The following is a 9,432-nucleotide window of genomic DNA, read 5'->3' on the forward strand; positions in this document are numbered from 1 at the left end:
CAACATCCTGGCCTCCTTCTAGATCACATTCGAAGGTCAACACGCCGATGGCCCGTGCTTCAGCTGGGCTATTTGAAACAATAATAACACAGAGTCCCAAATAAGCATCTCCCTGCACGATAACCTGATAAGAAAAAAATGTTTTGGCTGCAATAATGTCCATGTCGCTCAAGGACGAGAGATAAGGCTAAGCCGGGTAAAGTTTGGGACCTTTAGAGCCATAAGAAAATCATTTAGGCTCCTCTGAACTCCAGCTGCAGACCGAGGTTGGCTCCCCTCAGCTGAGGTGCGCTTGAGGGTGGTGAGAAAAATTTGCTCTGGGGAGAGAGGGAGTTGGGTTCTGAACACACGTGAAATGGTAGATAGCATAAATTCCATCTCAGGTCCCTCAAAGAGCTAAAGTAACCCCACCGTTTCAACACGTTGGGTCCAACGTCACCAGCTTCTCACCCCAATTTGGAGATCACTGTTTCTTTGGTTAGCCCAGTTAAAGTAACTGCCGTGCAGTTGGGGGCTCTGGCAGGAGCCCTTGGGTGCCCCGACACCCACCCTAATGTTGTGCACACCTGTGATGACAGTTCAGGCTGTGCCCAGACCCCCAGCCCTTGAGATTCATTGTCATCATCCGCAGAGTTCCCGTTTGAGAAAACCAATGACTTGATAAGTTAATCAAGTGTCCACACATACTCTCCGAATGACCCCTGTGCCCGCCATCTGACCCCCTCCTCCTGTGTCTTTCTCGCTCTGGGAATGAATCATGAGAGTCTAATGGGAAATCTCCCCCTGAGGTCGCCAGAGGGCTCGGGCCAAACCTGGCCCCTGCGTCTACTTTGTTTCATTGACAAGAGGACTTAAAATTTCTTTCAATGAGTTGCCACTGTCGAACAATCAGAATGTCCTTGCACACCCACATCCCGGCTTCTCTGACGGGATGCGCCTGCAGGCTGTGTTGTCGCCATTTTCAGTGTCGCTGGTCTGGCCCTCCCTGTCTCTCCCTTCCCTCCCCACGCTTGTCCACCTCGTCCTTCAGAAACAAACGACAACAAGAAAAGCAAAAAAAGGCGAAGCCCATTTCTAACACAGGGCCGTTTCGTTACGTTTAGTGTGTTGATGGGCGTCCTGCCTTCCACCCGCAGGTGACTTCTCCAGGCGATTCCTCCAATCAGGGGGAATGTGAACCCCCTTCTCTCCCCTCGGGTGGCCTGGGTTCGGAGGGGCATCTGACCTGCGCAACGGCCTCCTCCCACTCACTCATCCCGGGGCTTCTAATCTGCTTTTCAAACTCCTCCCTCCCTCCCTTCCTTGCCCACTTCCTTCTTGTTTCCTCCCCCCCCCCCCCCCAAGTATTCGGTTGGCCCCTCCCCAGCGCAGCCCTGAAGGGCACAAAGGGAGTGGCTTCCAGCGGCCTGTCTTTACCCCCTTCACTCTGGGCGGCAGCAGTCTGTGTGTCTGCAGGGCTCGCCCCCTGGAGGCTCCAGGCCAGAGCCCGTTTCCAGGCCTGTTTCAGCTTCTGGGGGCCGCCGGCATTCCTGGGCCCACAGCCCCTTCCTCCAGCTTCAGAACCAGCTGCCTCGGACCTTCCAGCCTCTCCCTCCATTTCCATCATCACACAGCCTCTTTCTTTCTTTTAATTTGATTTTTCAGTTACGGTTGACATTCAGCATCATTTCATATTCGTTTCAGGAGCACAGCATAGAACATCGCCTCTTTCTGATTCTGGCCCTCCTGTCTCCCTCTCATGAGGTCCCTGAAAGGTCAAGTAAGATGTGCACTGAGAACTGAGCATAGCCCTGGCCGGTTTGGCTCAGCGGTTAGAGCGTCGGCCTGCGGTCCGGAGGGACCCGGGTTCGGTTCCCGCTAAGGGCACGTACCTCGGTTGCAGTTTGTCCCCGGCCCTGGTGGTCATGCGGGTGGCAGCCACTCGATGTGTCCCTTTCACGTCGATGTTTCTCTCTCTCTCTCCCTCCCTCTCTCTCCCTCCCGCTCTATCTGTACAAAAAAATGGAAAAATATCCTCGGGTGAGGATAAAAAATAAAATAAAAAAAAAGAGAGAACTGAGCATGAGCCATCCACGTGGGGTAACCACTGACCTTGACAAGAACAAGGGCTGAGCAGCTTCTGCAGAGAGCAGGACATCCCTGGACCGCCCTCGGTACTGGACAATCTCAAGCGTCACTCCTCTTAGGTTTTTGAAGTAAAATTATCAGCCTCCAGCGGTTGAGCATCGACCCACGCACCAAGAGGTCACGGTCAGGGCACACGCCCAGGTTGTGGGCCCGATCCCCAGTGGGGGGTGTGCAGGAGGCAGCCAATTGATGTTCTCTCTCATTGATGTTTCTCTCTCTCTCTAACATCAATAAAGGAAAATAAAATAAAATAATAAAATTATCAGCTTCTAATTAGGTATGATCTAACTGTCATCAAATTCAGCCCTTTTCCTCACGCTAAACCTACTTGAGAAATAGAAAATACTGTAGAAAAATACCTTTGGATCTGTTCTCTGCCAGAAGACTTAGGGATGTCATTTTTTTAAAAAAAGGGAGATTTAATATTAGAACTAGCAAAAGAAAATCCAAAAAGCCCATTTCAAAAGACTTGCGGAATCCCAGTGACATTAACTAACTTTATTATAAATATTAACTGACCACTGTCGCATGAATGAGTGATAATAATAATAAAAGAGCTAGCATTTATTCTCATCTACTATATCACCGGGACTGTTATTTTTAAGCAACTGCAATGGGTTATGTCATTTATTCCTCACAATAACAAAATCAGGAGGTATTATTATTAGGCCCACGTTACAGATGAGAAAAGAGAGACTCAGAGAGGGTGAGTAGCCAGTCAAAGGCCACACGGCCGAGAAGCTTGGACCACCACAGTCCGTGCCTCCTGAGGCTGAACAGTAGCTAGAAGCTTGGGTTGCAGAGACAAGTGGAACACAGTCCATCGGCCCTTCAGACTGTATTTTAGATTTCTGATCCTCCAAGATTTTTTTCCGGCAACACAAAAGCCGATTGCCCAGTCCAGGGCACACAGGGAATAACGCAGGGCCCTTCACACCGGCCCTCCAGCACCCTGGTCCCCAATCCATGGCTTGAAGTACACATTGCCAGATTTTTTTTGACCCGAGATGTTTGTTTTCAGACTCCATTTAATCAGACTAAATGCAATAAACTTTTATTGCCTATGTATCTATTTATTTATCCAATGCTCCTTTATAGATAAAGAGGACGAGGCAGAGGTTATAATGATAAGGTTCGGAGAGTTCTGGAACATTCAGTACGCTGTTCCATGATAGTAAGTCCCCACACTGGCACTGTGCCTCTTCTTCGAACCATTCCTGATGATTTTAAGAATTCTCTCCTGCGCATGTTCCCAGCCTCCCCGCCCCCGTGGCCGAGTCCATGGGCAACGCAGACCCGCGCACTGAGCAAAGGTGCATTCTCTCTGTGTCATACCAAAGTTCAAAGGGTAAGGATCCAACAACGCTGGCCCAGCCGATAAACTGGCAACCGACACTCTTGTGCAACCTCCTGGTCGAAATCAGAGTGATAGCGAGAATGTTTTAGGCCAAAGAACCAGGCTGTTTATGTACTTTTTGGGCACAAATTATCTTCGTGACACTTACAGGAGCCAAACTCATCACATAAGACTGGATTAAGTAACAGTGGACCGACCAGTTGCTAGACGGGCTCCGGAGTAATATAAATAAATACAGAAACTGCCAGCCCTGCCGAAGGAACACTTCGCGTCTGTTCAAAGTAGGAAACAGCTTTCTGGCTCTTTTTCCTTAGAATGAGCTGACAGCAATAACCCACGCCGTCGGGGCAGCCCCAACACCCCTCGCCGGGGCTGCCTCCCAGCCTCCTAGGCGTTAACTCCTCCTCCCTTTAGAGCAGGCCCAAGGCCAGGCCGTGTCGAAGCTGCAAATTCTGGGTGCCAGAGTCCCTTTCTGAAAGGCCCTCTGAGCACCCCCGTCCCAACAATGACGATATCTAAGTCATTATAAATGCCTACTGCACGAATGAACAACGGTTGAATAACGTAAGAAGGAAGGTCTTTTCAAATGAGGAGGTCAGTCCAACCGGTGTCGCTCAGTGGTTGTCGACCCTGCACCAGGAGGTCGCCAGTTTGATTCCCGGTCAGGTTGTGGGCCCAATCCCCAGTGGGGGGCATGCAGGAGGCGGCCAATCAATGTTCTCGTTCATCCATGTTTCTATCTCTCTCTCCCTCTCCCTTCCTCTCTCTCTAAAATCAATAAAGGAAAAAAAATTGTTTTTTAAAACCTACAAAAGGGTTTAAATTAAATAAATACAGTGAAGAGGTCAGAGGTGTCGTTTGGTCAGGTAAACATCTCTGCGGAGCAGGAGGAGGAAACCACCGTGACATTTATTTCTGTAAGACTCCAGGCTGTGAAATCAGCCCACCCTCCCGGGTTCCATGGGCTCCAGCACCCAGCTGTCCCTCGGAGAGGTGCTGGGGCCTCTCCGACCCAGGCCTGTGAACATTCTTGTCTCAGATGAACAGTTTGGCCCCCTAGATGTCAGTAAACAAAAATAATGAATCATAACTTATTCGGGGTTCAGGGAGGGGTGCTCCGAGACACAGTCCCCCCCCCCACTGGAGCGAGTCTACTGGCCTGCTTCTTCCACAGCGATGATAATGCTGCCCCCCGCCCCACTTCTGCCCCCTCGTCCACCCCTGAAAGACCGTCTCCTCAGCAGCTCCCAAGTGACATGCCCTTCGACGGGAGGCTCCCCAGTGTGTCCAAGGTGCCCCCCAGTGACTCCCAGGAATGTCTGATTAGAGCAAAGAAAACAAATGTAATCTTCGATACAGCTTCCCGCCGGAGGAGCAAAGTTCAGTAAACTGCTGACTTGTCCTCCCTGCCGCTCCCTCCAGTCCTTCCATCCGGTCACCTTCTCTCCCCTGGGGGCCCTTCCCTCCCTCCCTCCCCTCCTCGCTGAGCCCCGCGGCTCCCCTCCGAGTCCACCCGTGCCCTCCTTCCACAGGCCTCGCGCCCCCTTTAAAAAGTGTGTTTAACTGGCAGCTGAAATTTCCGAACACGAATTCATTATCTAAACACCGGCCAAACCGTCTAGCTGCCCGCGTGTTAGAGCGACAAGGCACGGAGCACGCGGTGATTGCTCGCGCGGAGAAACTCATCTAAATGACTGGAAAGAAGTCATCCCAACGCACTCAGTCCCCGTGACCTCCCGACATCTGTCTCCTCCACAGAGTACACATACATAGCAGAAGCCCAGGCAGGGTCAAAGCAGCGAGCCGGGCCGCTGACTGACGGACACCTGACTGCTGGGACATGCCTTGCTTTGGAAAATGAATTTGGTTCCATCCGTCATGCTACCGAAAACGCAACAATATATTTCAGTCTGCACTGTGCACAGAAGTGGGAAATGAATTCGAACAGCCACCAGAAGGAGCTGTGGAGCGTGACTGGCAGACACAGAAACCCTTTCGGGGATTTGGAGAGTTCTTTCTCTATGGACCGGAGGAAATTCTTCGCTGATATGGTCCAATAGAGGCAGGCAAAGTGAAAGCCATCTCTCATGGGCTGTCCAAGACCCACCCAAAGCCTTCTTAAGACTCTGCCTCCTCCTCGCCCCAGCAGCCAACTATATTAAGAAAATGCCATTCAAGATCTCTTCAAATTATGAAAAAAATATGTTTTGTTTTCTGTTTTTGTGGTACATGCCCCTAGCAGGAACCGAACCTGGGACTCTGTGGTCCGCAGGCCGATGCGCACCGCTGAGCCAAACTGGCCAGGGCTGAAAAAATTTTTCAATGAAAACAAAATAGAATAGTTTCCTGGAATGTGGTAAAACTGTGCCTTAACAGTACACCAGAGCAACTATGCTGGACCCCTGAAACTAGTATAAAATAATATTGAATAGCACTGTCCTTGAAAACATTTAAAATGATTAAAAATACACCAGTGCACTGCAAATGCTCTGAATCCCTGGCTGGCTGAAACGCGCGTGTGGTTTGCAGCTGGTTGGAGAGAAGAATCGAGCGTCTTCTGGAGGCATCAGAATGATTCCTCTCCATTCACGAGAACGCACTGAGCCCTGGCCAGTTCGGCCGGGTTAGAGCGTCGCCCGCGGACCTAAGGGTCAGGGCTCCATTTCCCATCAAGGGCAGGTACCTGGGTTGCAGGTTCCATCCAGGCCCCAGCCCGGACCGTGCGGGAGGCAACCAATGGATGTGTCTCTCTCACGTCGATGTTTCTCTCTCCCTCCCTCCCTGTCTCCCTCCCTTCCACTCTCTCTAAAAAGTCGATAGGAAAATATCCCCGCTGAGGATTAACACCCAAAAGAGTGCTTTGCGGTGAAATTCACAGGGCAGGAGGCAACCCCAGGATGCGAACAGTCCCTCGGGGTTTGCAGATTCCTCCGTGGCACCAGCCTCTTCCCGGCTCCTCCTCCACCTTCCCTGCCCTCCCACCCGCCTTGGAGGAGACACTTTGGAAAGAATTTTATAAAAGTCTAAAGATCCGTGAAAGGCTTCAAACAGCATGGGCCTTGGGCCCCTCCGGACATCTGCACCCCCCCAATACATCTCCCCCAACCCTTTTCTGCCCTTTTTGGCCAGACAGCCCCACCGTCTTCCTCCCTGCTCCCCGGTCTCTCCTCCACAGCGCACTTTCTACCCCCAGCGTCTTTTATTCCACTGACTTCCATCCCCACACCCCGATGTCTTGGGCTCCCTCCTGTCTCCTCCCCCCACTCTCTGCCCACCTATCTCCTGCTCAGGTCTCTGGAGCCTCCTTCAAGTTCCCTCCTCCCCACCTGTTCGTTCCTCCATTGTCCACCCACCGCACCCGTCCATCCATCCAGCTGCCCTGTCCATCCACCTGCCCTGTCCGTCCATCTGCCCTGTCCGTCCACCTGCCCTGTCCGTCCATCTGCCCTGTCCATCCATCCATCTGCCCTGTCCATCCACCTGCCCTGTCCGTCCATCTGCCCTGTCCATCCATCCACCTGCCCTGTCCATCCACCTGCCCTGTCCGTCCATCTGCCCTGTCCATCCATCCACCTGCCCTGTCCATCCATCCATCTGCCCTGTCCATCCACCTGCCCTGTCCATCCATCTGCCCTGTCCATCCATCCACCTGCCCTGTCCATCCACCTGCCCTGTCCATCCATCTGCCCTGTCCATCCATCCACCTGCCCTGTCCATCCACCTGCCCTGTCCATCCACCTGCCCTATCCGCCCACCTGCCCTGTCCATCCACCTGCCCTGTCCATCCACCTGCTGCATATTTCCAAACTCCTCATTCCCCCACCAAGTCACTGGGGGCGCCCTACAGACTCCCCTCCACTTCCATCTTCATCCATCCCCCCCCAGGTCTCTCAGCGCCCCCTGCAGGCCCCCTCCACTTCCATCCTCACCCATCCCCCACCCAGGTCTCTCAGCGCCCCCTGCAGGCCCCCTCCACTTCCATCTTCATCCATCCCCCCCCAGGTCTCTCAGTGACCCCTGCAGGCCCCCTCCACTTCCATCTTCACCCATCCCCCACCCAGGTCTCTCAGCGCCCCCTGCAGGCCCCCTCCACTTCCATCCTCACCCATCCCCCACCCAGGTCTCTCAGCGCCCCCTGCAGGCCCCCTCCACTTCCATCCTCACCCATCCCCCACCCAGGTCTTTCAGCGCCCCCTACAGACTCCCCTCCACTTCCATCTTCATCCATCCCCCCCAGGTCTCTCAGCGCCCCCTGCAGGCCCCCTCCGCTTCCATCCTCACCCATCCCCCACCCAGGTCTCTCAGTGCCTCCTGCAGGCCCCGTCCACTTCCATCCTCACCCATCCCCCACCCAGGTCTCTCAGCGCCCCCTACAGACTCCCCTCCACTTCCATCTTCATCCATCCCCCCCCAGGTCTCTCAGCGCCCCCTACAGACTCCCCTCCACTTCCATCTTCATCCATCCCCCCCCAGGTCTCTCAGCGCCCCCTGCAGGCCCCCTTCACTTCCATCCTCACCCATCCCCCACCCAGGTCTCTCAGCGCCCCCTGCAGGCCCCGTCCCCTTCCATCCTCACCCATCCCCCACCCAGGTCTCTCAGTGTCCCCTGCAGGCCCCGTCCACTTCCATCCTCACCCATCCCCCACCCAGGTCTCTCAGCGCCCCCTACAGACTCCCCTCCACTTCCATCTTCATCCATCCCCCCCCCAGGTCTCTCAGTGCCCCCTGCAGGCCCCCTCCACTTCCATCCTCACCCATCCCCCACCCAGGTCTCTCAGCGCCCCCTGCAGGCCCCGTCCACTTCCATCCTCACCCATCCCCCACCCAGGTCTCTCAGCGCCCCCTGCAGGCCCCCTCCGCTTCCATCCTCACCCATCCCCCACCCAGGTCTCTCAGCGCCCCCTACAGACTCCCCTCCACTTCCATCTTCATCCATCCCCCCCCAGGTCTCTCAGCGCCCCCTACAGACTCCCCTCCACTTCCATCTTCATCCATCCCCCCCCCAGGTCTCTCAGTGCCCCCTGCAGGCCCCCTCCACTTCCATCCTCACCCATCCACCCCCAGGTCTCTCAGCGCCCCCTGCAGGCCCCGTCCCCTTCCATCCTCACCCATCCCCCACCCAGGTCTCTCAGCGCCCCCTACAGACTCCCCTCCAGTTCCATCTTCATCCATCCCCCACCCAGGTCTCTCAGCGCCCCCTGCAGGCCCCGTCCACTTCCATCCTCATCCATCCCCCCCAGATCTGTCAGCACCTCTGCAGGTCCCCCTCTATTTCTCCTCCTCATCCATCCCCCATCCATCCCCCAACAGATCCCTGGTCCCTTCCTCCACCACCCTCATCAGTGGTGGCCCCTCCCCCTGGCTCCAGCCCTTGCACGCCACCTTTCCCCCAACCCCCACCCCACCCTCGCCTTTCCCGCTCCGCACATGCGCACAGCAGCCCTCGAGCTTTTCCATCTTTTACCCTCGAGCGCCAGGCAGCCGCAGGCGGGCAGTGGCCTGCAGCGCCCAGGAGTTGGAGCCTGCCGGTACAGGGCGGGCGGCGCCAAGGCCACGCCTCCCGGGTGTGCCACCCACCCCGGGCCAGACTCCGGCCCCTGCAGAGCATGTGCTGCTCCGCCCGCGGGCAGGCGGTGAGAAGGCGGGAAAGGCTTTCCAGACGGTGGGGGCAGGGTGGGGCCGGGCCAGGGAGGGGCCGGGCCAGGGTGGGGCTGGGAGTGGGGGTGCGGTCGCCCCAAGCGTGGACGGTGCACGTGCCGGCCTGAGGCCTGCTCCGCCAAGTGTGTGTGGGCTGAGACTCTAGGCCCAAAGCCCACGTGGCCCAGCCCGTCCTCAGTCTGGAGTTGAGCAATGGTGGATAGCTTGCTGAGGCTCCACCTTGCTGGTCCTACAGCGTGCATTTGCTGAAAGCCTGCTCAAACCCAGATCTGCTGGTTCTAGAATGTTCC

The sequence above is a fragment of the Molossus molossus genome, unplaced genomic scaffold (genome assembly GCF_014108415.1).
Source record: "Molossus molossus isolate mMolMol1 unplaced genomic scaffold, mMolMol1.p scaffold_m16_p_6, whole genome shotgun sequence".
Taxonomy (NCBI): Eukaryota; Metazoa; Chordata; class Mammalia; order Chiroptera; family Molossidae; genus Molossus; species Molossus molossus.